At 40.0% G+C, this 27,151-nt stretch overlaps 9 non-coding genes and 1 pseudogene across 9 annotated transcripts; 4 read left to right on the forward strand and 6 right to left on the reverse strand.

Annotated features, from left to right (window-relative positions):
• Positions 1–7,175: 7,175 nt before the first annotated feature.
• On the forward strand, positions 7,176–7,366 carry LOC132897010 (U2 spliceosomal RNA). Its single transcript, XR_009656216.1, has one exon. It is a non-coding gene; the product is annotated as a U2 spliceosomal RNA (small nuclear RNA).
• Positions 7,367–8,862: 1,496 nt separating this feature from the next.
• Positions 8,863–8,977, forward strand: LOC132895983 (U5 spliceosomal RNA). Its single transcript, XR_009655893.1, has one exon. It is a non-coding gene; the product is annotated as a U5 spliceosomal RNA (small nuclear RNA).
• Positions 8,978–9,193: 216 nt separating this feature from the next.
• On the reverse strand, positions 9,194–9,404 carry LOC132897492 (U2 spliceosomal RNA; annotated as a pseudogene).
• A 1,584-nt stretch (positions 9,405–10,988) lies between these two features.
• Positions 10,989–11,070, reverse strand: trnas-uga (transfer RNA serine (anticodon UGA)). The gene has a single exon. It is a non-coding gene; the product is annotated as a tRNA-Ser (tRNA).
• Positions 11,071–12,146: 1,076 nt separating this feature from the next.
• On the reverse strand, positions 12,147–12,334 carry LOC132898600 (U2 spliceosomal RNA). The gene has a single exon (XR_009656558.1). It is a non-coding gene; the product is annotated as a U2 spliceosomal RNA (small nuclear RNA).
• A 191-nt stretch (positions 12,335–12,525) lies between these two features.
• On the reverse strand, positions 12,526–12,640 carry LOC132895625 (U5 spliceosomal RNA). Its single transcript, XR_009655792.1, has one exon. It is a non-coding gene; the product is annotated as a U5 spliceosomal RNA (small nuclear RNA).
• Positions 12,641–13,022: 382 nt separating this feature from the next.
• On the forward strand, positions 13,023–13,094 carry trnad-guc (transfer RNA aspartic acid (anticodon GUC)). Its single transcript has one exon. It is a non-coding gene; the product is annotated as a tRNA-Asp (tRNA).
• Positions 13,095–14,564: 1,470 nt separating this feature from the next.
• Positions 14,565–14,728, forward strand: LOC132896829 (U1 spliceosomal RNA). The gene has a single exon (XR_009656181.1). It is a non-coding gene; the product is annotated as a U1 spliceosomal RNA (small nuclear RNA).
• A 3,712-nt stretch (positions 14,729–18,440) lies between these two features.
• Positions 18,441–18,510, reverse strand: trnat-agu (transfer RNA threonine (anticodon AGU)). The gene has a single exon. It is a non-coding gene; the product is annotated as a tRNA-Thr (tRNA).
• A 7,844-nt stretch (positions 18,511–26,354) lies between these two features.
• Positions 26,355–26,426, reverse strand: trnaq-uug (transfer RNA glutamine (anticodon UUG)). Its single transcript has one exon. It is a non-coding gene; the product is annotated as a tRNA-Gln (tRNA).
• Between the last annotated feature and the right edge of the window lie 725 nt (positions 26,427–27,151).

Genomic DNA, 27,151 nt, shown 5'->3' on the forward strand with positions numbered 1-27,151 from the left:
CACTGCATCCAATATACGGCACACTATTGGGGCAAAATATTAGGAACACTGTCAATATACCGGTAAAGCACTATAATGGTAGACCAGCACCATCCACCACAACTTCAGTAATAAACATAAAGTCAAATTATCACCTTTCTGACAATGTAAATAAAAACTGAGCATGTACTGTAGAAGCTTAACAAAAGTACCGTAGAAGCTGGCAGAGCTGTTGTACCGGTACTGGAAATAATTGCATTAGATTGTACAGGTGTCCCAATACTTTTGTACATGCAGTACAGATCTATATAGTGCTTTTCAAATATGCAGTGAAAAACTTACAACCCTCTGAAACAGAGTTTCAACATTCATTACAGAAATATAATACTCAGATATTCAAGAATGTTTAACACACACAAACATGCTCAAAACAACTTCTGGGAGAGGGTCAGGACAGAAACAGCCTCTTAAACTTTGAGCAGTGGTGTAAGGATTACGGTATGTACCGGTATTGAAAAAAAAAACATAATCTACAAGTACTGCATTAATAGTAAAAGTGCATTGTATTGTACTGCATTAGAATTTGTACGGTACTAACAGTAAATTAAAGGTGTACCGGTTAGAATTCTTAAACATGCAATTAAAATCTTACAAACCTACACACTGAAACAGTGCAATTTCAACATTTAAACCAGTCCTCTAGACTCGTGCACTTTTAAGAATGCCATTAAAACATTAATGAAATAAAATCAACATAATCAATTAAAAATGAACAGCTGAAGGTGTCTAACCATTCTACTGTAGATGAAGAATAAAATATTTACTGTAATTAACAGATACAAAAAATGAAAAACATTTATGACAGGCAACTTCTCACTAGTAAACCAAGATGAACTGGAACTCAGTGCTACCAGTAATTCTTGGCATTTCTTCACAAGGGTCCATGCATGATGCCACATTTTTCTCCTCTAGGATGATAAAGTCATGACATGCATTTACGGTAGGAAAGCAACTTCAACTTCAAGGTGTTTACTTTTGGGGACAGTTTAAATCCATCCAGCTCCAGCAAGAGCAAAACGCTACACTTTCAGAGTAAAGTTTATGTAGTATTTCTAGGTTCATGTACAACTATTAAATATTTAAATGGTTTTTTATGATTTTATGGATTAAAAACATTGAGATGATGAACCATCTGAAAGTCTTTTTTTTTTTTTGGGGGGGGGGGGGGGGGGGGGTTTACATCTTACCTTCTCCGAATAAGTAATGGTTACTAAGTGATATTAATTACCTTTGATTAGTAATTATCAGGTATTACCTACTAGCAAACAAGAGATAATTTTACCCAATTTCACTGAGAAAGTAGCTGTTAAATAGATACATCAATGCGAGGTAAATTTTACCCAATTTATTTAAGTATTTCATAGCTTTTTATTTCAGTTATTTTATACTCAATATATGGAATTAAATCTACCCCAAACAAGTCAATGCAAATTGTTACCTCAGATTTATTGGGTAAATTCTATAGGTTACTTTTTTCAGTGAGTGATTTTGGAGAGTGGTAAATATAATCTAAGCAAACCAGATAAAATTTACTCGATTATTGCAGTCAGCCAAGGAATATTTAGGAATTATTGCAGTCAGCCAGGGAACTCTCGGACTGCCATCTTCCTCTCTCCGGCTGTTATGGTAGTTTAGTGAGCTACGGTATACTGTAAAACAGGTTCATTACTTGAAATGTTGTGTGAAGCTGTTGTACTGCACTTTATTTTGTGTTTTTTTTTTTTTTTTGATCATTTGGTGCATCATTTGCTGCATATAAACAAGGTGGTTCAGTTATTTGTTATATAAATGCACCTGGACTGCAGATTTGGTCAGTCCATAAACAACATTTGAAGCTGTTAGCTAGTGAGTTATAAAACAGGTTCATTACTTGAAATGTTGTGTGAAGCTGTTGTACTGCACTTTATTCTGTTTTTATTTTTTTTTTTTGATGATGATTTTATGGATTAAAAACATTGAGATGATGAACCATCTGAAAGTCTTTTTTTTTGGGGGGGGGTACATCTTACCTTCTCCGAATAAGTAATGATTACTAAGTTATATTAATTACCTTTGATTAGTAATTATCAGGTATTACCTACTAGCAAACAAGAGATAATTTTACCCAATTTCAGTGAGAAAGTAGCTGCTGAATAGATACATAAATGTGAGGTCAATTTTACCCAATTTATTTAAGTATTTCATAGCTTTTTATTTCAGTTATTTTATACTCAATATATGGAATTAAATCCACCCCAAACAAGTCAATGCAAATTGTTACCTCAGATTTATTGGGTAAATTCTATAGGTTACTTTTTTAGCCACTTATTACTGTTTCATGAAGTACCGGTAGGCCTTATAGGGCACGCTAAACAACATGCTTGTGATGAAAGTACCGTACTGTATACGGTAGCTTAATTGTTTGAATCCGTGTATCATTCGTTCTTCCTATTTTCAATCGGCAATCAAAGAATGAAAAAGTGACCGGTTATTTTGTTGTTTTTATTTGTATTTCATGTTGATGCTGAGAACAGTATATATCCGCGTTTAAATGATTGATAAGTGGGCCAGTCTGTCCCACAATCAGTTGGGAAGCTGACTGCTTCTGTTGCCAGGGTGCGCGCGCAGCCGGCTTTGATTACAAACAGTAAATGGGTCTATAAGAGACAGTAGAGAGGTTCGTGCCATTTGTGTATTTTTATTAAAACGTGCACACATACAGTGTAATCACAAAACAGTATAGTACTGTATTTGAACTGATAAGAGACACTTATCATTTCCCACTATGCCCTCCCTTGTTCCTATAATAACCAGATCTATCACGTTTGATAAACCCGTTATAAGTCTGTTGCAGAAATCCAGGGTCACTTTCGTCTCCCAGAACACACATATGGCCTGGACTAGCTCCTGTTTTGTACATGGCTTTGCCTCTTTGCGGATATAGTCCTTCATGGAGTGCCAAACCAATTCAAGTGGATTCAAATCCGGTGACTGTGCTGGAGTTTTAACCCAGTTGATGCCCTCTGATGCCATGCAAGCTGCAGCTGCGGTGTGCCTTGGATCGTTGTCCTGGAAAAAGCGGTGATCAGACCCAAAATTTTTCCTGACATATGGCCCTGCAAATTCTTTTGTGATGGTCTCCTCGAAGTAGTTTCTGTCCATTATCCCATCAAAGATGACCAAGGGACCTGCCCCCAGCCTGGAAATCATTCCCCATGCATGCAGCTTCAATGGGTGTTTTGGTCGTGGTTTTGAAACAAAGTGGCCCTTTCTGTGGAAACTTTGCCTTGCCAAGTGCTCCAGTGCAACTGTCGTTTCGTCGGTGAAGAGTGCATTGTACCATGTCTCCCCTGACGCCTTCCACTCAGAAGCTTGCTGCAGCCTCGCCTCTCTGTTGCGCTCCTTCAGCATTGGGCAGAAACGGCTCTTGGAGAATTTCCAACCCATCCGTCTGCGGGCGCGGCGTATACTTGTCTCGCTCACTTCAACACCAAAATCTGCCTTGATTTTCTGCTGAACGGCTCGGGCATTCATTTCGGTGTTGGCCTTTGTCAGATCATCGATTGCAGCAAGGATATTGCTGTGAAAATTAAGGAAAAACATTAGAGAAAAAATCAATTGTTTTCGTACGTACTGTAATGTAAACTATTTTACATTCCCTCAATGAGTTGGATACTTACTTCTGCAGTTTTCTGGGAGCTGAGCGTCGTGGTGGTCTCTCTTTGTAGTGATATATCACAGCTCTCGGTGTAACGTTAATGCCCCTGCATGCCAAACTTTGCCTTATCTCATGTGTTGACTTTCCATTTGCTCTCATTGAACGAATCTGCTGGGAACTCTCTCTGCTGATGCGCGTCATCTTGGTTGTAATGTACTGTAACCTACTGTGGCACAGTGGTGACATTTAACGTTAACTTGGAGGGGATGGGAGGTGGGGCGTGATGGGGGCCACATGTGATTGGCTATCATTAATGGTAAAATGGTACCGTTAAATGTTTACTTTCATTGCACGAATCTGTAATGCGTAATCTGTAATTTGTAATGCGTAACAGCTCGTTTGGCCGGAATGCGCAAGCTGCCCTATCCCAAGTCACCATTCTCACCTGTCTTTGAATAATGCAAAATGCATCCCCCGAAACAGAACAATAAGAACCAATGAACGAAAAAGCACACTATTGTCCTTAAAATAAGTTTATTTATTCTGCCTTATTCCGGCACGTTTATTTAGTTATTATTGCTATCAAATAAAATGCCCTTTCCTTATAGTGTAATACGAAAGACATCAGAGAAGTTCTTACAATTTGTGTATTTTTTATTAAAAGGTGCACACATATGGTACAGTGTAATCACAAGGCTATTTGAACCGACAAGATAGTTATCATTTTCCACTATGCCCTACATTATTTGTAATTATGTAATAATAATACGCCCAATAAAACCTCGACATCAGCATCATGTCGAGGCTTTTGAACCACGGATTATAATCACCATCTACCTCTATATTTCCATCAGGCTTTGAACCACGGATTATATTAGCAATTTTGCACAAGACATTGCACAGTACATCTACCTCTATGTTTGCACATTGTTTGCTTGCCTCTCCTTTTTTTTTAAATGTTATCTTCATTTTTCACTCTACCTTTATATTTTGCATTCCATATGCACTTTATATTTTATATTTCATATTTTATATGTACATGTATATGTAAGCGTAGTTTAGTCGGGCAGTTGCAAAATAAGAGTTTCATTATACCCAATAATAAACCGCTGTGTCTGTTATAGTGTATATGACAAATAAAAATCTTGAGTCTTGAATGTCTTTCTTGTTTTGTAAATATTTTATTCCTTGACAATTTGCGTTGTTGCACTTAAAAATCTGAGAAGGTGGGCTTGATGTAGGCTTTCATTAATGGTAAAATGGTACCGTAAAATGTTTACTTTCATTGCACGAATCTGCTGATGCGTAACCTTTTGTAATGCGTAACAGCTCGTTTGGCTGGAATGCGCAAGCTGCCCTATCCCAGGTCACCATTCTCACCTGTCTTTGAATAATGCAAAATGCATCCCCCAAAACAGAACATTAAGAACCAATGAAAGAAAAAGCACACTATTGTTCTTACAATAAGTTTACTTATTCTGCCTTATTCCGGCACGTTTATTTAGTTCTGTAAACACCGTAAACCCGGAAGAAGGAGAATTACGAGAATTATGAAGCCTTATGCGTCTCGCCTCATCTATACGCTCTTGCCAGTATCTGTTGGCGTTGTCAGTGACAACAAGCCACAGCACCAAGACCAGCAACACTAACGACTCCATGTCCTCCATGTTTATTGTTTACTATCCGGGTCGTGAGACTACCGCTTAAAAGATCACTGATGTCACTGTTTGCGCCACCAAACGACATCACCTGACGTCCACCCACTTTCGCTAACTCCACCCAATGTGTCCACCCACTTCCAGCCAGCACGGTTCAGCGCGGTTGTAGTCGAAATGCAACTCCAACAGCCCCGCTCAGCTCGACTCAGCTCGACTCAGCACGGCACGGCTCAGCCGCGTTGGTAGTGGAAAAGCGGCATAAAGGTTAGGTTAGAACCAAACCAAAACCTAACGTTTAAAGAACGTTCCCTTTTGTTATGCAAAGAACTGTAAGTTTTCCACAAAGTTAGCCACAAGTGCACCAGAGGTTTGCCACAAAATTAATTTGCATGTGAAAATACGACCTTGCCACAAATTTGCGGCAACATTGCCAAAGGTTCACCACAACTGTCTACCAGAAACCTGATTTTAAAAATAAAATCCTGATGTAATTATTGAATAATAATTAGTTTTAAAATTAAATTATTTGCACTGCATAGTTGTGACTATTAGCTGTTCCTGCTTCCAGTTTGCATTTGCTTACAATGTGCTAAAATCAGGTTCCATGTGTGAGGCTGAATGTAAAGCCAGGATTATTCAGTAAGAATCATCAATCAGTCAATAACATTGGTGACACTGTCATGTGATGCTGTGGGGCGGAGCTTCAGGAACCTTTATGATCTTAATATATCAGAGCACAGAAAGAATATTCTCATTCAGCTGAGACCATTCGTCATGTTCACTGTTATATTCATGTGTCTGTGGCTCTCACTCGGTGAGTTAACATTTTTCTGTGACTTCAGAAATATTAGAACCTTCTTGCTGTGGTTCGACAGTGCAAACCACTCCATCCCCCTGCTGCACAAGTTAATAAATTTTTAAAGTCTCCCCGTCGGGGAATCGAACGCCGGGCTTCCGCGTGACAGGCGGAGATACTGTCCACTATACTAACGAGGATGACACAACAGCCCTCATTTATCAATTGAAAGGGTAGGAATCACTGTATGACAGGGTTCACGTGTGATTCATGACACGTTCGTATCTTGCCAATCACAGCGTAAGAATGATTAGGCATTGATAAATGTGGTGGGTGAAAACCATTGTCATTTAAATATCACAATCCTAAATATTATCGGTTTAGAGGCTCCTTGACCTTACGACATGAAGAACAGAAGGGCAATAATATAACAACAACCAATCAGAATTCAGATACAACAACCAATCAGAATTCAGATACACTCTGTTGCTGAGTAAAATTGTAACCTTTCAACGTATCAAAAAAGTTCTCGAGCGCTCGTGCTGTTTTACCGTTAGACCAATCACATCTCAGCTTAAACTCGCATTCTAAACTAGTTGCAGCTCCCCCAGAAGAGAGCGCCTCCCCCTGCAGCCTCATGGAACGCAGGGTTTAAGGCTCCGGATGGGTTTCACTGCCGTTTATGAGGGAAAGGAACATACACCCTCCCGACAGCCAATAAAACACATTTGCAAATTGGTAGAATGAGTTAATAATCACATGCAAGATTTGCAATTTATCAAATGAATTTATTATTATTATTATTATTATTATTATTAAATTAATTAATTACTACAGTTCTAAACTTCAAATTTTAAAAGTCTGGGCTTTGGAGAGATGATGGATCTCTTTTGGTGGAACACAACGGAGCAGAATATTGTGACCCCCAAGGCGATGTCTCTCTTCAAAAGGATCCAGCTGTTGGGGGCGGAGTCTAGTAGTGTTTACCTTCCTGGAGTTTAATATTTGGAAGTGGTTTATTTAAAGCTGTTCACTACAGTAAGTTATCGCTTCTCGGCCTTTTGGCTAAGATCAAGTGTAGTATCTGTTCTTATCAGTTTAATATCTGATATGTTCTCTAGATGAGAACGTTATATTAAACAGATTTTTAGAACAGGGAGCTGGAATAAGAGCTTGCTCTTTCTGCTCCATGCATCAGCCTGGTATTGCAGTATCTCCAGGGATGGTGCCTATATTTAAAAACTAAAAAAAGATGAGTTACCTTTTTTTTCCTTTAAGTTAATTTTGTGTTTTCTAAATAATAATAAATAAGTGTTTAAAAATATGGAGTTAGAATTGTGGTTTGTTTCTTTTATTCTATATGGCTGTATGACATTATAGTAGCTCTAGAAATAGTTACTTTGTTTAAAAGAGAAAGATATATATATATTTTTTTTTTTTTGCTTGACCTGGTCTGACTCCTCATTTCCTGGCTCTCTCCCTGCTTAACAAGCAACTGGACTGTGAGTCTACAGTAATTCTTTTACTTTTTCATGAGAGAGATCACACAACACCACCTATCTTCTTTTTCTTTTTATTTACTTATTGGCTTATTTATTTCTCTGCCTGTTTGCAATGGCTAAGAAAGCTGTAAAGGTGCAAGAGATTGGCCCAGGCCACCTGACCCTATACCAGCTTTCTGGACCTCCAAGTGTTTTCACCAACATCACCAAAACACAAAAGTTCTGGATGTGTGCCATGTTGGTGGTTTTGATTTCCATAAACAGTGCTTGCATTTCATCCAGAAAAAAAAAATCACATTTTTTTGTAATGGTATTGGTTAAAGAAACTTGCAATAAGAAGACAGAAGCTGCTAGAAAGCATGTAGAAGGCCTAGAGCCCAGTGTAAGAGCCTACTATCTGGGGAAACTGCAGTTAATCAACAGCCTGGAAAAATATGAAATGGGAGAGAAACTGAGTGAAGACAATGCATTGCTGCCCGCTGTAATATACCCAGACATCATCAGCTATTTAATTTATTTGCCAAGTCCATATACTGCTGAGGATCTGAAGTGTTTCAAGGGACTAGAAGCCTATAACCAGATGTGCTGTGGCTGGGTCAGGGAATGAAAAGCATGGAAATTTGGTGACAAATGTCTGGTGAAAACAAAGGTGTGTACTGTGTACATTACATGTACAGTGATATACTGTAGGTCATGCGTGCACATCCCCTGTGGGCCTACCTCAGCTGACAGCAGATGGCTGATTGTGATTTTTAACTTTAGCTTACTCTCAAGAGAACATACAGAAGCACCATCATGGCTAGACAGTAGAAATATGGTGTCATGCTTAATTTTAAGACATTGATTAAAACTTTAAAAAAAAAAAACTCAGACCTGATACAAAGTGAACTGAACACACTATGTTGTGCGGATTTTTGTCGGTCAGATCCTGGTTTAGTTTGGAAAGCCAGACATGATGACGCTCCTCTGACAATTTTCTGGTTTCCTCTCCCTGAGTTTTGATTATTTTAGGTAATCGGTAGAAGTGCAGATGTTTCTCAAGATCTGAGTGATTGTGGCAACCCAAAACTGTGCAGTAATTCACCATTATTTGGTTTGTTTATCGAAAAATTCACAAAGCTTGCTTTGCTGTTCATGTGTCCAATGCCTCTAATATGGCCGACTTTCGGTTTGATGACGTCACGTGAAAATACTCTGTACAGTGCCACTAGCCTGACCCAGTGTTAAGTGTAGCTCAGGTTTCTCTTCATTGACACATAAATCTTTCGCCTTTTACTAAAGATTTCTGTGGAGAGGAATGTTAATGAGATCAACTTATTTTTACAGGCTTTGCTCTGGGGGAGCTGAACATTTTTGGTGGTCAAAGATGAGAAATATCAAGCTTTTGGTATAGCTCCAAAACTTTTCTCCATGCTCAACAAGCAGCTGGACCATTAGCCTGCAGTAATTATTTCCCACGCACTCCTAAAATGATGTCTCTTTTCAAAAGGATACAGCTGTAATCATCATCATTCAGAAAACACATCAAACACGAAAGTGACATAGGATTTTTTTTTTTTTCAAGAAAAGCACCATTCCTGGAGGTACTGCAATACCAGGTTGATGCATGGAGCAGAAAGAGCAAGCCCCTATTCAAGCTCCATGTTCTAAAAATCTGTTTAATATAACATTCTCATTTAAAAAACATATCAGATACAACATGAGATAAGATACTACATAACTGATAAGAACAGATACTACACTTGATTTTAACCAAAAGACAGAGAAGCAATAACTGGCTGCAGTTAACAGCTTTAAATGTACCACTTCCAAATATTAAAATCCAGAAAGGTAAACACAGCAATCCTTCTGAAGAGAGATATTATCTCAGGGGTGCACCAAATGGTTGGAGGAAATTCTTTGTAAGAAACTTGATATTTCTAATATTTGATCACCAAAAACATATAACTCAGCCAGAGCAGAACCTGCAAAAAAAAAAAACACACAGTTGAACTTACTAATATGCCTTTCTCCAGCAATCTTTAGTAAACCACAAAAGCTTTATATGTTAATGAAGAGAAACCTGAGCTACCTTTAACAATGGATCAGGTTAGTCAGTGAAACTGTATTGGAGGTCCAGAAAGCTGGTATAGGGTAATTTGGCCTTGACCAATCTCTTACACCTTTACAGCTTTATTATCCATTGCAAACAGGCAGGGAAATGTCTGACCAATGATCATTTTTGATAGATAGATAGATAGATAGATAACATTTTTGGTGGTCAAATATTAGAAATATTGAGCTTTTTGCATGGACCCCCACACATGCCCCCAAGACGATGTCTTTTTTTCAAAAGGATTCAGCTGGTGGGTAGCAAGGTGGTGTAGTGGTTAGTGCTGTTGCCTCACAACAAGAAGGTCTGGGCTCGAGCCCTGTGGCTGGCGAGGGCTTTTCTGTGCGGAGTTTGCATGTTCTCCCTGTGTCCATGTGGGTTTCCCCCACAGTCCAAAGACATACAGGTTAAGTGGTGACTCTATATTAACTGTGAGTGTGAATGGTTGTTTGTGTCTATGTGTCAGCCCTGTGATGACCTGGTGACTTGTCCAGGGTGTACCCCACCTTTCGCCCATAGTCAGCTGGGATAGGCTCCAGCTTGCCTGCGACCCTGTAGAACAGGATAAAGCGGCTAGAGATAATGAGATGAGATTCAGCTGTCAGTAAGTAAGTAAGTAAGGGAGTGGGGATTGTTGAATTTTGAAAAGGAACAGCTGAGTGTTGTGTGATCTGTCTAATGAAAAAGTAGGGGAAAGAATTACTGCAGACTAACAGTCCAGCTGCTTGTTGAGCATGGAGAAAACCAGGAAATGGGGAAAAGTTAGGTCGGTCAAAGAAAGAAATATTTTTTTCTTTATTATTTTAACAAGGTCACCAATAAACAAATAATATCTTGACAAATAATATCTGGAAATAATATTTTGTCATCAAAAATGGCAAAAGCAACAATAGAGCTTTGGTCAGACCTCAGGTTATTTGACACATGGAGAGTCACTAATCCATGAGAGAAAGATTTCACATTTTTCCTCACATCCCCATCATTCTTTTTCTAGAATTGATTATATTTTCATCTCTAGATCGGCCCTTGACAGAACCGGAGCCTGCTCCATTAACACATGCCTTCTCTCAGACCACTCATCAAAATCCATAGAACGCCTGCCTCTTTACTATGACCCTTTATTGAGACATTGGCGTTTAAATCTATCTCTTCTTAGCAATCCTGCATTTTTGACATATTTAGGAAATCAGTGGGAACTTTTTATTTCTACAAAAAGATTCACCTGAGATTTCAGCACTCGACAAGCCCCAAATTTCACACCGCACGTAGCCAGCAGGATTCGAACCTGCACAAGGAAACCCCAACGGATTTCAAGTCTGTTGCCTTCACCACTCAGCCATGACTACAGGAGGCTCTGAAATTCAAGTGCGACAAAAAAATTTCTTTGATCACTTTTTTTTCTTTTGCAAAGCCACACCAAGAGGCCCCTCAATAACCCCCTACAGCAAATGTCAGAAGTGGGATTCAAACACACGCCTCGAGAGGAAACTACAACTTGAACGCAGCGTCTTAGACCACTCAGCCAACCTGACTTGCCATGCCTAGCGCGAGCCCGGAGTAGAGCATGCTGAGGTCTCATGCTGCTCTCAAACACAAAATACACAAAATAAACTCCGCCAAGTGCGCGCGCGCACACTACTGCCTCCGCCGAGTGCGCGCACGCGCACACCGCATGTCGGGGCCGCGAAGTCTGCGGGGAATTTGTGGTTATTATCGGTACAAACAGCGCGAATCACAACTTAAATGAGTGCGGTTCAGTTTGACATTGTAAGTCCGTTAGATAAACATTTAATTTTATTTAAATTAATATTTAGAACCTGTGGGCTACAAAAATAATAGTCATTAAAGTAGCCGGCTGGACTTAATTGTGTGCCGGCTGTATGGCCGGCAGGCGGCGCTTGTGGAAAGCCCTCTATAGGGCCTGACTAGCCTTTGGTAACACACTAAACGAATTATCTTTCATTTTTGGCACTTTTTCTGTTTGTGTAGATGGGAAGGCATACTGAGAATCCAAATCGCCAACATTTGAAATAATAAGTGTTTTGAATTATTTCTTGTCTTATTTAATGAAGGTTGTAATAGAATTAGCCTACATTTGGCTTAAGCTGGATGAGACAGAGACATAATTTTATAGCCATTTGTTAAACAGCTGACAGGAAACGTAATTAACCGTTCCGGGAACGAATTTTTTTTTTGTTCTAACCGGTTCGGGAACGTCTATTTAATGGTGGAACCCAAAACCGGAAACGTTAAAATTCCGTTTCTGTTCGGAACGAACCAATAGGAAAAAAAATTCTGGTTCAAAGCCCTGATAATACCACATGAGCATATAGAATAAAAGAACCAAATTCCTATTTTTATTCTCTACTCTAAAAAAAAACATTTATCAACTTCATTTAAAGAGTGTGTTAAATAAGGGAAAAAAAACTTTTCCTAAAACAAAGATAGAGGTACTGCAACATCAGGTGGGTATATGGAGCCGAAAGAGCAAATCCCTCTCCCAGCTCTAAAAAATCTGCTTGATATAACGCTCCCGTTTAAAGAACAAATCAGATATTAAATTGATTAGAATAAATACTACACTTGAGCCTGGTCAAAACGCGGAAAAATGATAACTTACTGCAGCTAATGGCTTTAAATATACCACTTCCATATATTAAAATCCCGAAAGGTAAACACAGCTAAACTCCGCCCCCAACAGCTGGATCCTTTTGAAGAGAGACATCGCCTTGTGGGGCGTGTGGGAGATGCTTTAATGCAAAAAGATCAATAGTTCTAACATTTGTTGACTAAAAACGTTCAGCTCCGCCAGAGCAAAGCCTGCAAAAATATACTGAACTCATTAACATTTCTCTCCACGGAAATCTTTAATAAAAGGCGAAAGATTTATGCGTCAATGAAGAGAAACCTGAGCTGCACTTAACACTGGATCAGGTTAGTGACACTGGATTGGAGGTGCAGGAAGCTGGTAGAGGGTAAGGTGGCCTGGGCCAATCTCTTACACCTTTACAGCTTTATTAGCCATTGCACACAGGCAGAGAAATGTCTGACCAACGAGCTTTTTTGAAAGAAAGATAGATAGATAGATAGATAGATAAGCAAGCGGGATGGGGGGTGTTGAATTTTGAAAAGGAACAGTTGAGTGCTGTGTGATCTGTCCAATATCACGGATGTAGGCCTATAAATTAAATATGAAAACATCAGCTGGAGTTTGATTATTGACAGGAACGCTGTTGACCCCAGCAGTAAGTGCTTTCCATACCACATTTTTTATTGATAAATGAGGGCTGTTGCGTCATCCTCGTTAGTATAGTGGACAGTATCTCTGCCTGTCACGCGGAAGACCGGGGTTCAATTCCCCGACGGGGAGACTTTAACAATTTATTAACTTGTGCAGCAGGGGGATGGAGTGGTTCGCACTGTCGCCTCACAGCAAGAAGGTTCTGGGTTTGAGCCCAGCGGCTGGTGGGGGCCTTTCTGTGTGGAGTTTGCGTGTTCTTCCTGTGGCAGCTCTGGTTAACCCCACAGTTCAAAGACATGTAGTTTGGTTAACATGGGGTGGTGTTGGGCGGAAGTGCCCTTGAGCATATGTATATAAAGTGTGTGTATGAATAACCACATCTTGTGTCAATTAAATCTTATTAATAGTAACAGATCTAGATAAATCCAGTGACTATAGACCAAACTTTAATATGCCTAAAGTCAATGTTAATGTCAATTATGACTATTATGAATTGCCAATGGTAGACCCTCTGATGATGTTCTTCTAATAATATTCTATTTCTAAGTCTAGTAAAAGTCAGACAAAAAAAAAAAGTTTTCTGTGTTTTTAGCTTTTAGGTAAATATCAGAAAGTTGAGTTAGCTAATTTAATGGACGCCCACTAACCTATCTTTGCGCATGGAGCATTAGCAAACCTCCCTCCTGATAGTGAGAACTGGCAGCCTGGATTTTTCCATTGGCTCGCGTGCTTGACCCCCAATCCAATGTTGCTTTGGTTGGCTAAAGTTATGAGGTTGCTGTGGGGTACTAAGACTAGACTAAATAACAAAATTAAACAATTCAGACATCCCTAGTCTCCCGGACGCTCTGGGAGTCTCCCCAGGAGCATGTAGACAGAGACAGGAAAGGCAGGAGAAACTTGATCTAAGTCTTATTTGGAAAGTTGTAAATTAAATTGTAATGACTGGCTATTGCTGATATGTGGTTTGATGTTGTGACATGTAATTAAGTGTAGCAAACAATTGATTTGATTGATGTAGATTTATGGTGTGAGATGTAAAGAACTATTGCTAATATGTGAATTGGTGGTGTATATTGTGAATAGGTTTTACAAATTACAGTGTAGATTGATGGTGAAACATAGGCTTAATAAGTTACCAATATGTGCATTGATGTGAGATATAAATAACTAGGCCATAAGCTGATAAAATATGTATTAAACTGATGGTGCGATAAATAAAAATGTTTTGAGAGATATTGACCACTGTGAGTGAAGAAGAGCTCCCCCTCCTTACAAAAGCCAATTTAACCACTGTCCGAACCAATGGATTTTTGACCAAAATGCTCTGAACGGATCAAACTTTGGTGCGTGAATCAGAACGGAACCCGTTCCCTGTTGGTGGAAAAGGGCTACGTGCCGGTCGGTGCAAAGTCTTGTCGGGTCCATATCTTGTCTGACCAGTAGAGGGAGCGCACATGAAATCACCACCAGTGTCTTGTGCTGACTTGGAAGAGGAGGGGCCAAAAATTATGCAAAACCCTGTTCAGATGCTTTGCCCACCCTCATGGAGCAGCCTACACCCTTGCAGGGTTACATCTCAGCCAGGCAAAGAAGCTCATACTTACTTGGCAGGAGCAACACCATGATCAAGAAGGTGGTTTGCCCAAAGTGAGGCCCAGCCATTGTACTCAGGCTGTGCTGACCTTTGTAAATTCTTCAAATGCAGGAATCTCAACTGCATAATTTCTGGTAGTGGGGGACTGTGTTCACGCTCTCTCCTTTTGCCTAATTCTGTGGGAGTCAAAGATAGAGCTGTATGTTTTTCTGAAGTTTTTCTTTGTGTTCAGATGTTTAATATCAAGAGCTACTAGCTGCTTTAAATCTTTGAGGAGCTGGAAGGGTTATGCTCTTAAGGGTAACATGTGGAAAAAATTTCTCTGGTTCTGTATATTGCTGTGTTTCTGAGCAGTAAGAAACAGGTTTTGTTCAGGCTTCTTTTATTCTAAGTGCCCAGCTAGGGTTTCCATGAGTTTTGAACAGAAAATGGTTGTTAAGGATGCACTGTGGATGGAGGGAATTTCACTGGGGTTGTGCAGACCTTTGCGAATTCCTCAAATGCGGGAATATCGACTGCATAATTTCTGAAAGTAGGGGAATGCGTTCCTGCTCTCTCTTCTTTCCCATGACCCTGACAGAGTCAAAAATAGAGCTGGTGGCTTTTCTATCTATCTATCTATCTATCTATCTATCTATCGCCTTCCTTCCTTCTTTCCCCTCCCCTGACGTTGTGTGCTGGAGTGCAAGTTGCAGGATGTGTTTGAAGTCTTATGAAGACAAGTGGGCTCAGGGACCAAAGTGCAGCATGTGGAGAAAATGTAGCTGGCTCCGCATGTTGCTGTTATTTTCGCTCTGCTTGCACGGCTTTCCGACCACCAGGGAACGTGTTCTTGAACGGGTTTAGGTCAGGCTTCTGGGAACCTTGGCATGAGCAAGGGTCTCGATCAGGGGCATCACTAGGAATTAAGCTTTACTGGGTCACTGCACCCCCCCAACACACACACAAAATTCCCCCCCCGCACAATGCACCTTAACGTTCCTGTCCCCAACCTATGCAAAGTGGATAATTCTCATGCTCTCGTGGATGAAGTTATGCGAGGAATAGGTCAATGAGACGGAAAACACATCCCAGTCCCCCAAAAAAATTATTGTTGGCATTTGGGCTTTTAATGCATGCTGATGCTAAACATGTCACCTCAACTCTCACGATTTACGAACTTAGCTGGTTAGTTATGACTGACTAGCACATAGCCTACAACCTTAATCTTACCTCTCTCACCCTCCTCCTCATCTGTCACTGTTTCCCTGCCCCTGTCTCTGCTTCGTGAGAAGAATTGTCTGATATCCATCTGGAAAAGTAATTTAATATCGTTTAATTCAATGTAGTTTAATGGGTTTGTTAGAATATGATTTGCTTAGTTTTGTTGCAAAAACTTCGCGCTACCTTAACTCATCCAGAGCCCGTTCTCTGACTCATCCAAAGAGTAGACTCATCTCTCCAGTAGGCTAAATGGACTCATGGCACGCCGCACGCACGCTATGTTTACAGTGAGAATCTCCCAGACCAATCAGAAAATTAGTTAGAAAGAAGAGGCGATAGAAGTTTGAAACACACTCTGTCCTACAACTTACAGTAGATAAATGATCTGCCAAAGAAACTAGTTTGTTACGAAAATCTTTCAACATTTTCTTACTGGGGCACAGCTGATTTTTAAAAAAGGCCTAGTGATGCCCTTGGTCTCCATGAGTTTTCAACAGAAATTTGTCATCAAGAAAGCATCATCGACAGAAGGCATTGCACAGTGTACAGCAGAAGTAAACAGTAGTCCGGAGATGGTGGATCGCATTGCTTGCCCGCAAGCTTTGTTCTGTTATTTCTTCCCTGGTGGTCAGAAAGCCGTGCGAGCAGAACGAAAACACCAGCAACATGCGGAGCCAGCTACATTTTCTCCACATGCTGCGCTTTGGTGCCTGAGCCTTCTTGTCTTCATAAGACTTGCAGACATAGCAGATATTTGCTTTCTTCCAAAATACGAGCACAGACCAACTAGTAATCATAAGAAGATGTAGAAACTTGTCCTAAACTAAAAACACGCCCTCTGATGTCGTCACGGTTCACACCAGGAAAAAAAGAAAAAACAAAATGGCTATCCGGAAGGGGACCGACTTTTCAGGTTCCGAACCCAGAGATTAAATTGGGCGGAGCCCTCCGGAGCTCAGTTCCGCCTCCTCGCCTCGGCAGTACAGCCAGCAGGAGCTGAGCTCCCTCTGCTTCAGTGTTTATTATAATATAATACTTTTATTCATTTTCATCTATTCTAAAAGCACCATCAATATGAGAGTTCATCAGTAATGATTTAGACAACAAAAAATAAGCTAAAGTGAATTACACCCATCAATTTAAAAAAAAACATTTTCATTGGAATTATCATTGAATGCGCATGCGCTGCGAGAATGCGTGACATCACACAGCATCATCATACGTTTAATGTTAACGTTAATGGACTTCAGCTCAAGAAATTGGCGCCACTGTTTTCTATCAGTCCGTCATACTTTATATTTTATGAGGATTTGTGTCGTACGAAGTTGTAACTAGCTGCTAAACACGATGCCTTAGCAAAGTAGACAGAGGTAAGTCATGGTTCTTTTGTTTATTTTGTCTTTAGTTGAGAAACTTTCTCAGGCAAAATATACTAGTGCAGCAGATGACATAAGTAGCGTTAGCTAACACTGACAGACAGGATGCTCGTCGAAAAATTCACGCATCCATTTGCTGAAGTTCCGATCTTTTTGTCTGTAGTTCTGTCATATTTTATCTTCATTTCCTAAGTTGTAGCTGTTTTCTGTGTTTTTAGCTTTTAGGTAAATATCAGAAAATTGATTTAGCTAATTTAATGGATGCCTTCAATGGTCGACCTGAACTGCTGGCGACATGGATTTCTCTTGGCTGCATCGTTCTGAAAGTGCTTGTTTCATGAAAGGTACATCAGAAAATACCTGGTTTTCTGTGTGTGCTGTGCTCAAATACACTGTAAAGTTGGCAAATAAATAAAAAATTGGTTCAAAAAATGCTTTTTTGCATCTGAATCCTGTTCCAAAAATCACTAAAAGCTTGCCTGCCATTATTAGATTGCAGCGATTTACAGCTTGGTGGCGCTGCACGCTTGACGTTATTTGCACCAGGACCTTCTTTTGTTTCCACACGGACTCTATAATATTCTCCTCAGTGGCGTGAATTTTGACACCGATTCTTTTGAAAAAGACACAAAAGCTCTTCAAATTCATCCTCAATCTTTGTTTTTTTGTTTGAGGATGATTTGGAGCCAATAGCCGAGCAAGCAGACTCAAAAGAGAACCCATCCTCATCTGGGTCACACCAGATAGTGAGATTATAAAGAAGTTCCCTTCTATAACTTTGTGCCACATTGTCAAAATTTGGAACAAACCCCTTGCACTGATGTCACACTTACATTAGCAACCGTTACTGCCCTTATCCTGGGGGACAAGCGAACTTTGGTTACATACTGAAGGCAAGCAATATTGAAGATGTCAGATGTCTGCAGTTCGAAGAAAGCTACCACTAGAAAAGCTGTACTACCAGATTGCTTGGATAATCTAAGTCAGAGAGAAGCAAAGGATAGATACAGATAGATGTTAGCTTATTTATGGTTATGATGTGTGCAAAATTGCTCGAAATTATTGGAGTGACGATGTCCATTTTTGGCCGAGGTTTACCAACATGGATGTTGGAATGTACCTTCTCACTGCATTTTCTCTGTTTTAATAATTAAAAAAAAAAACGTATCGTTTACTGAAAGAGAAGGGCAGGGAGGATTGAGAATCCATCAGCTGTGGTTTGTTTACACCCGATACTAAAACTGGTAGCGTCCTAGCCAACAAAAGTAAAATTCAGAGACAGTTTCACTAACTCTTTACAGGCCCCAGTGAGAATTGAACTCACAACCCCTGGTTTACTAAACCAGTGCTCTCACCACTGAGCCATAACTCTTTCACACTCACTGAAGATTGAGGCCACAACAGAACCTTGAAGACCCTGCGCTGATCCCCAAAACAGCCTCCAGAAACTGCTGTAAAGTCACTCACAACTTTAGTTCCTAGCTGCAGTTAGCTTCTGTTTACTATTTGCCTCACAAAAAATGGACACACATTTTAAATAATGCAGTGCGTCAATCGTAGAGTGGGCTGTGGGCTGTACATTCTGGCTACTTTCTCATCTGAGCTAACAAAAACACTGGACAGGCCAAGACCTCAAGAGACAAACCATAAGCACCATGAGTGACCTCACTGATCTCCGGGCTCTTCATGTGGGGCCATCCTCAGTAGCAGCCAGTGGTTTTCAGGTGATGAGAACTGCAACCCCCAAAAAATTCAACCAGTATTTTTGGTTATTTTTTTGATTGCCTGCCCAAATGAATTTTGGCGGGGGATATAGAAATGGGTTCTGTCCGGCGGGCTGTCCGTCCGGTCACATTTTCGTTTCTGGGCCATATCTTTAAAACTACTGAAGATATCTTCATGAAATTTTGTATATATATCAAGCAACATGTGAACTGGTGCCTTTTGCTATTTTGGATTTTTGAAAAAAGTATTTTTCAAAATTTACATAAAAATATATTTTGACTTAGTTTCTAAGAGCAATGTTCATTTCCAGAGCATATATCCAAAACTATTCATGATCCAGATTTGAAACTTGGTATGCATGTTAACAAGGTGATGTTACGGGTTCCTAATTTTTTATTTATCTTTTTTGACATTTCAACGTTTAGGGTGGCACAGTGGTTATCACTGTCTCCTCACAGCAAGAAGGTCCTGGGTTTGAGCCCAGTGACTGACAGGGGCCTTTCTGTGTGGAGTTTGCATGATCTCCCTGTGTCTGTGTGGGTTTCTTCCGGGTGCTCTAGTTTCCCCCACAGTTCAAAGACATGTGGTTAGGTATATAGGAGCCATGGCCTGAGGTTGGGCTGAGGTGCCCCTCAGCAAGGCACCTTACCCCCAACTGCTCCCTGGGCGCTGTAGCATAGCTGACCACTGCTGTGGGTATGTGTGTGTGCTCATTGCTCACTTGTGTGTGTTCACTGCTTCAGATGGGTTAAATGCAGAGGAGAAATTTCACTGTGTGAGTCAGTCGGTGCTTGAGTGTTTGTGAAACAAATAAAGGCTTCTTCTTAAATCTACTTGGCTAGATAACGCGTGTTCAGTACTGACACAGATACTAGTAAACAATCCTGTTGCCATCGCAGTGTGATTCTTGCCGTCTAAAAAGATCTCTTTTCTCCATGAATAAAAACAAAAGCATGTCACATAAAATGATCAATGATCAGGTCTATTTTACACCCAAATGCTTGACACTTGGCATCTTTAGGGTTGTTAACAACAATTTAGAAGCAATGTGTCCAAGAGCTCCACTAGCCTCAGTAAATCATGTTTGGAGCGCTGATCTCTATGTAAAAATCTGGAAAGCTCAGAGGCTCGTCAGAGTGACACCATCTGACCGCCATCTTACCACTCACATCGTTGAACAGAAAGGTCATTTAGGCTACTGGAAGCTAAACAAAACTGGTCAAGTTATTGATGTAGTTGGTGAGAAAAATTACAAGAAAAATGCCTGCATGTGCAGCAGTGAACTGTACAAACTGTCAAGTCAAAGGTTGTGGACGGACATTTCACCTGTGAGTATTGATAGTGTGTGATCATTTTTACACGTGTGTGCAGTGCCATTTGCGTGGACCCACCTACAGCATTTTATGATGGTTTGCAAGAGCAAAAGAAAAAAAAAAACGGTCTCATCATTTTGTCTGTTTTTGTTGAAAATCTGACAGTGATATCTGGAATGAACACTGTGACTGTGTCAGATTTTTGATGGAAATGTCCCAGACTAGATCAAAGCCAAAGTCTAGACATGTTTGATATTGAATGTGAGAACTCAAGCTCAACAGATCAAACTCAAAAAGAAAAATGAACTGAGTAAATTAGCCTCAGTAGCCTAAATGACAGAAGGACCATAGCCTTAGGCAGAAATGGCAGTGAAGGATGCAAATAAAAAGAGATGTTGTTGTTCTAGTTTGGTCAGCAATTATTTTCATTTACCTCAGGCTAAGCACAAATGACAGTGTCGATCATCTACACACGTCACACCTACTTGCACAAATTGACAAAATGGGCATGATTGTCTGTTTTAACATGATTTTAGTTTAAATTGAGTCCAAGTATATTGATAAGTACTCTTAAATCAGGGTTGGTCATATTTCCCGGTCAATGGCTTATTTCCCGGATGGCGTCCAATATATGATTTCCTGTACAAAGAAAAACTGAAATAATCTCTGTAAAAATAATTATAGTAGTAAAAGAGCCGTTCAAAAAAATGATCAGAGACTGAACTGGAAAAGGAAAAAAAAAAACGAACAATAACAGTGAAGGGGAGTGCTATAAAGATATGTAAGGAATGTGGGTAAAGTTGAGAAAATAAGAAGAGGTAATGAAAGGAAAAAAGTCAGGAGACACTTTTCTTGGGGCAAATTTGATCGGACATGACAGTTTAACACAGAACCCAAATACACGCGATTTGAGTGGTAAGATGGCAGCCAGCTGGCTTCACTCGTCTCAACAGCAGGGAATAGGCTATGAACGCTCCAGATTTTTACGGAGAGCTCAGTGGTTTGGAGTCGGTGACATCACGATTTGTCCTCAGAATGTGATATTTGAACCTTGGAGAGAGGAAGATGGCGGTGCACAGGAACACTGTTTTCCTTTTAAAATAAAATCTGTACACAGTATACAGGTACAAATATGAACAAGTGAACACTCAAACACGTCTGATATGGATATTATCTATCAGTATAAAGGAATTTACTTTTTGGGTTTTGTTTGGCTTTAATTCAAGGCATTTAACAAAAATATTATTTTAACCATTTAGGAATTATAGCAGTTCATTGTTGTGGTGCAAGGACCTGATTGAATCCACATTGCAACCGTAAGGACTACTATTAGGGCCCAAGAACCCGAGGTGCAGGCTGAGGGCCTGAGGGTCTGTTCCTCCAGTGACACATGCATCTTTGGCTCAGGCCTCATACTTGTGAAAAATCAAAAATGTACATTGTGTGTGGGTTTTGGCATGATTGAGGAGCTCCATAGCGTCCCCGAATGCAAGCAATGTTTAGATTTTTGAATGTGTTTATTTCTGTAGTTGTCACAAAGTTTGTTCGATCTTCATGGTTTTTGGTGGGGACACTGTCATCACCATGACAGACATATTTCACACTGGCTTATATCTGCTCCACTCAACAGGAAGTCAGCTATTTTGAAAGTTTTGCATTTAAAAAAAAAAATTATGTACTCTTTCAAACTCATTGGATTCGCTTGAAATTTGGCTGGTATAAACTCCAGATATATGAAAATTAATTGCGACGGTATAGTAGATATGGCCTATTTAAAAAACAAAAAAAATGGCTCACTGAGTGTGACAAAAGGGTGAAAAATCTAAACTCCACTCAAATTACATTTTGTGTTTGCTGTGTACTACAAAATCCACATTTTCTGAAATGGATGTCCATTTAACTCATGTAGCACTAGTTTTGCTGTGAGGCAGGCAAATAGCTTTCAAAAAGAGGATAGACCTTGATGGCTATAAATACTGTATGTAGGAACTTGAAAATCATAGCACTCCTGACACGAGCCACTTCTCCATTGTGTACTGAGAAAAAGCACATCCAACAACATATCCTGGTACAGACTGCATGTCCTTCAGGTAAACTACATAGCCAAGTCCCCAAAATGCAAAGCGCATGCACAGTAGGGCAATAAGTAATTTTACTGCAACACTCCTGACAGTTTTGAAGTGCTTTGAAAAGCTTTCAGCCCACCGCCACTGTGTTAGCGACATAAATGGTTTGTAGCAGAACAGAAGAACAAATGAAGAATTGAGAAAATGGTCACAGGTTTATTATTTAGGGCAATTTTCAAGCAACAGTGATGCTGTATTTGGTAAAAAAGATAAATTAATTCCAAGTCAACACATTCGGTGCCAGCTGGTGTAACAACAAGGCTGTCAACAGTAACTGTGAAACACCTGTCGCTCTCAGATTTGAACCACCAGTTGGATATCAAACATCAATGATCAGCCATCAGAGTACCTGTAAAATTAAGCAGATTACTGTTGAATTAAAAGTTTTGTCACAGCAAATGCATAACAATCCTGGCATTTGTGACACTTTCAAGGTAGCAACACCAAATTTGCAACAGATTCTCTTTGACATAAGGACTTTCTGGAGAATTGCTGACTTCATCTGCAATAGATGAACATGGTTCCTGCTACCAGGGGCGCCGCCAGAAATTTTGGGCCCCATGAAAGATTAGAATTTTGGGCCCCCCAACTTTGCCCACCCTCGTCACAATTGCACTATTGTCATTATTTGACTTTTGATAGCCCATGGACCTTGAGTTTGTGACTTTGTTATTGCATTTTATGCATTAACCTACCAGGGACTAGATGAAAACTGGTCAGTGACTAATTCTGGTGCATTTACAATCACAAATGAAAATTCAAGATTTTGCCACATGCCTTCTTGTGCTAGGACAATTGGTAGTGAAATGTGTGATGTGACTGCTAATAAATCATAGAAAAAGTTTTCTACCCAGCATCAAAATACCTATGGAAATCCCATGGCAATCTAGCAAACTGTATATGGCGCTCGCTCATTAAAAACTTCAATCCTAAAGCATTTATGGGTTGTATTGCTGCTTACCTCCTTCTCCAAAGGGGGGTTCAGTGGTTTGGTCAGGCGGAGGTCCCCCTGAGGCTGAATCTGTGCATATTTAGGGCACCCCATTAGTTATGAAACTGGTTATTAGCACTAGTTATTAGCACCAGCATAACGTAATATTTCATCTTGTTTATCACACAAGTCAGTTCAGTTATTAAAATGGAAAAAATGTCACTGTACAAACTGTAAAAGTGTTCTCTTGATAGGCTAATCCAACCACATTCATACTGTTCATTTACCAATCGCTAATATTTTGAACACACGTGAGCGATAGCTACCTTTCTTTGGGAAAAACTGAGTGACCAGTTGCCTGCCTCTCCGGTCCCTCTCAGCTTTCAGCTGCCTTTCTTTACGTTTTTGACAGCCACTCTTCATATTTAGTGATCATAGACTGTATGCACTCCACTGCTGGCTGGCTGGCTGCTGCACCACGACACTGCAGCAAGTAGCGTTGCACTGATCAGCACACAGATTTAACGCATCGCGCTTCTACCAGAACTGGACCATACCATTTTGCAAAAGGGGGAGGGTTAAATGACAATATGTTGAAGAACTCAAGAAATAGACAACCTTGTTCAATTAGCTCATTTTACCAGATGGAATATTGCATTGTTGTTATTTCAAAAGTCTTATTAAAATCATTAAAAGCATATTATCAGCCCCTTAAAGGGCCCCATGGCAGTGCTGGGCCCCTAGAATTGTTCTAACCTTTCCCCCCCAGCGGCGCCCGTGCCTGTTACACAGCATTTGGACCTGAACAAACAGGTAAAGGAATCATCTTTAAGTCTTCTCATTTATTTCAGAACAATAATTAGAACAATTTTTACAATAGAACTGCATTCCTGTTTTTTTTTTTTTTTGTAGTACTGGTATACTGCCCAATATAATGGTAGGGGATACACTGTGTTTTTTGCAAAAATGAGCCTTTTTTTTTGTTTTGTTTTTAAATGTCCTCAAATGAGGACATAATGGCAGACAATCAATTTGCTTGAGATGCGACATGAAATCAGATGCACGGGTCTTCATGGTCAGGACACAGTTACTTTGATATCCATTAAATTTGGTACGATTGGAAGTTTTTAACATTGGGTTGAGTGATGTCGCCCATTTTGGATTTTGTGTATTTTTCAAATATTTTTTACAATATTTTTTTTTACTTCCTTCTCCAGAGTTCATCGGATTTCTTTGAAACTTGCTTGGAATAAACTTCACACATATTTAATGATAAATTGCAAAGGAATAGTGGATATCTCGAACAAAGACACAGTCGTGGGAAATTGATTTCCACGAGATGCCAATCCAAAAGAGGAAGCAGACATTACTTGGTGATACTTGGTTTGATCAGCCTCAAATTGTGAGCATGGCACTGCATTTTCACATGGAGCATTGTTCAAATGTATCATGTTTTACATTTACTATTTTATATTTTGCACTTTCATATGTGCTGTAAATAGATATTTTTCCTCCTAAATTCATTGGGACAGCAGTGCTGACAATGTTTTCCCACCTTGAAATCCACCTTGTCAGCACTTTCACTCACTGTTAGCAAGGTAGATTTAATGATGATTGAAAGACTGTTGTACCTGCTGGAGCAATATTCCCTCAATGTTGGTCAAGTGGATTTAAATGTATTGTAACCAGGGTTTCCACTGACACTCGTCACGCTTGTCACTGATGAACATAATCCATCAATGACAAAGAGAAAATTACTAGCAGTCATCACCATGATGAATGTATTTGTCATCATTATCATATTTCATCTTTTCTAGAACTCCCTCCACAAATCCCTCCGTTTGCCAAAATCCAACCCCAGTGAAGAGACGGCAGGAAGCCAGAGTGTAAACAATGAGCACATGCTTGTGACCAATAAAAATCGACAACACATAATGCCCAAATAAGCTCCAAGCTTTTGACCAATTGCAGTGTGTCTTAATCGGTCTGGTGTTTTGGTGGAATTATCTCTGCGTGAACCAAACAATGGCATAGTCTAAGCTGGCAAAGTTTTTTGGGTGGGCTTCTTTAAGCACTGAAGATGATTTAAGGACTAAAACAGCCATGAGGGAGGCACACTTGGAGCCCCTACTGTCCCCAAGCACATCAGACAGTGTCAGTAATAGAGGAGTCAGTTAAAAAAATGCCAAAGTAAAATTGATGTCAGCTGCAGCAAGAGACTGGAGGGAGCTACATTTTGGGGTGGCATGGCGTGTTGAGCTCGCATGGGCCATGCGCTTGGCTAACTATTGCAATACTCTGTATTGGCAGTGCTTTTACAAGCAACCTCTGCAAACATTTTATGACAGTACTTTGACTTGACCTGCCAACCGTCTGTGGGCAGTACTGCTAAATAAAGCCAGTGTTGTAAAATGAACCCTAGAATGGACTGCAATGACCAGTTTTCACCCATCGTATGGCAAAGAGAATCTCAAACTTACTCGTAAGCATTCTAAATTACGTAGGGGAACATCAAGGCATCTGCTTCAGTACCTTAAGATGCAAAACTGGAGTTCAGCATGGTATCAGCACACCATCCCAAACATCAGTAAACAGGACTCAACAAACATCAGGATCAACACTGAAGAACGCATCTCCACTGGATACCATGAGCCGAACACTGCTCCTTAGTCCGCTCGGCTAGACCGACAGCCGGGCACCAAAGTGAGACGCATCGTTGACCATACACAGGTCTTATGCTGACCACATGAGTTGGCAATGCACTTGGGTCACTGTTCAAATACCTATCTACAGTGACCAAAAGAAGACCACCACCCTGATGTCACTTCTTTGAACAAACAGTAACTTACCAGGAACGTGTTCGTGTAATGGTGGACTCAAAGAGCCAAACTTTACCAAATAAACAGAACATGTTCCTGGTCTCGTATTAAAATACAATTTAGACAGTAAACTATTAAACATGTCTAGTTTTATCGGGTATAATTCCCAGGCGTAATGTAATTTTCAGAAGACTGGCACTTTAACGGAAACAAAGGGTTTGGGATGTGACAGCTTGCTTGAGCATACAGTTGCGACAGTCTGTGCATGTGAGGTCAGAAGCCACAAACAAAGGCTTCAGAGGTTCCACTGAGATTTGAACTCAGATCACTGGAGTCAAAGTCCAGGGTGCTAACCATTACACCATGGAACCAAGACACAACTAAAGGGTTGTTTTCACTATCAAACCTTTGAATGATATAATGAAATGCCAGCAGCACATGAACACGATTGAAGGTTTTACCTGAAATTGTCAACCTGCTGGAAAAAAAAATTCTAGAAACCCTGACTGCTGGCTACATGGTTAATCATTCATTGTTGTTTGTATTAATTTCTAGTTTTGTAGTTTATCAATCAATGTCAACAGGCAATTTACATTATAACCATATGAAAATCCAGGTCAAAGGTCGCATGTCATTCCATGAACTAAAACTTTATATTTTTACATCTAGAAACATAAAATACCTAATGATATTGTAATATGTGGCAGATATTCACAAGAAACTGAAAAAAATAACTTATCTGAAAAGAATTTAAAAATCTGAATATTCCAAGCATGCAATTTTTACAGGCTAAGAAATTAATTCTGATCTAATTTTATTTATTGCATAAAACCAATGGCCCGTTAATAACCCGTGATAGCAAATATTAGAAGTGGAATTCAAACCCACACCTCCAGAAAAGACTGCAACCTAAACACAGCGCCTTAAACCACTCAAAATCTAGGTTATACTTAACCAGGTTAGTGACACTGTATTGGAGATGCAGAAAGCTGGTAGAGAGTAAGGTGGCCTGGGCCAATCTCTTCCACCTTGCTTTATTAGCCATTGCACACAGGCAGAGAAATGTCTGACCAACGCGCGTTTTTGATAGAAAGAA

The sequence above is a fragment of the Neoarius graeffei genome, chromosome 1, assembly GCF_027579695.1.
Source record: "Neoarius graeffei isolate fNeoGra1 chromosome 1, fNeoGra1.pri, whole genome shotgun sequence".
NCBI lineage: Eukaryota > Metazoa > Chordata > Actinopteri > Siluriformes > Ariidae > Neoarius > Neoarius graeffei.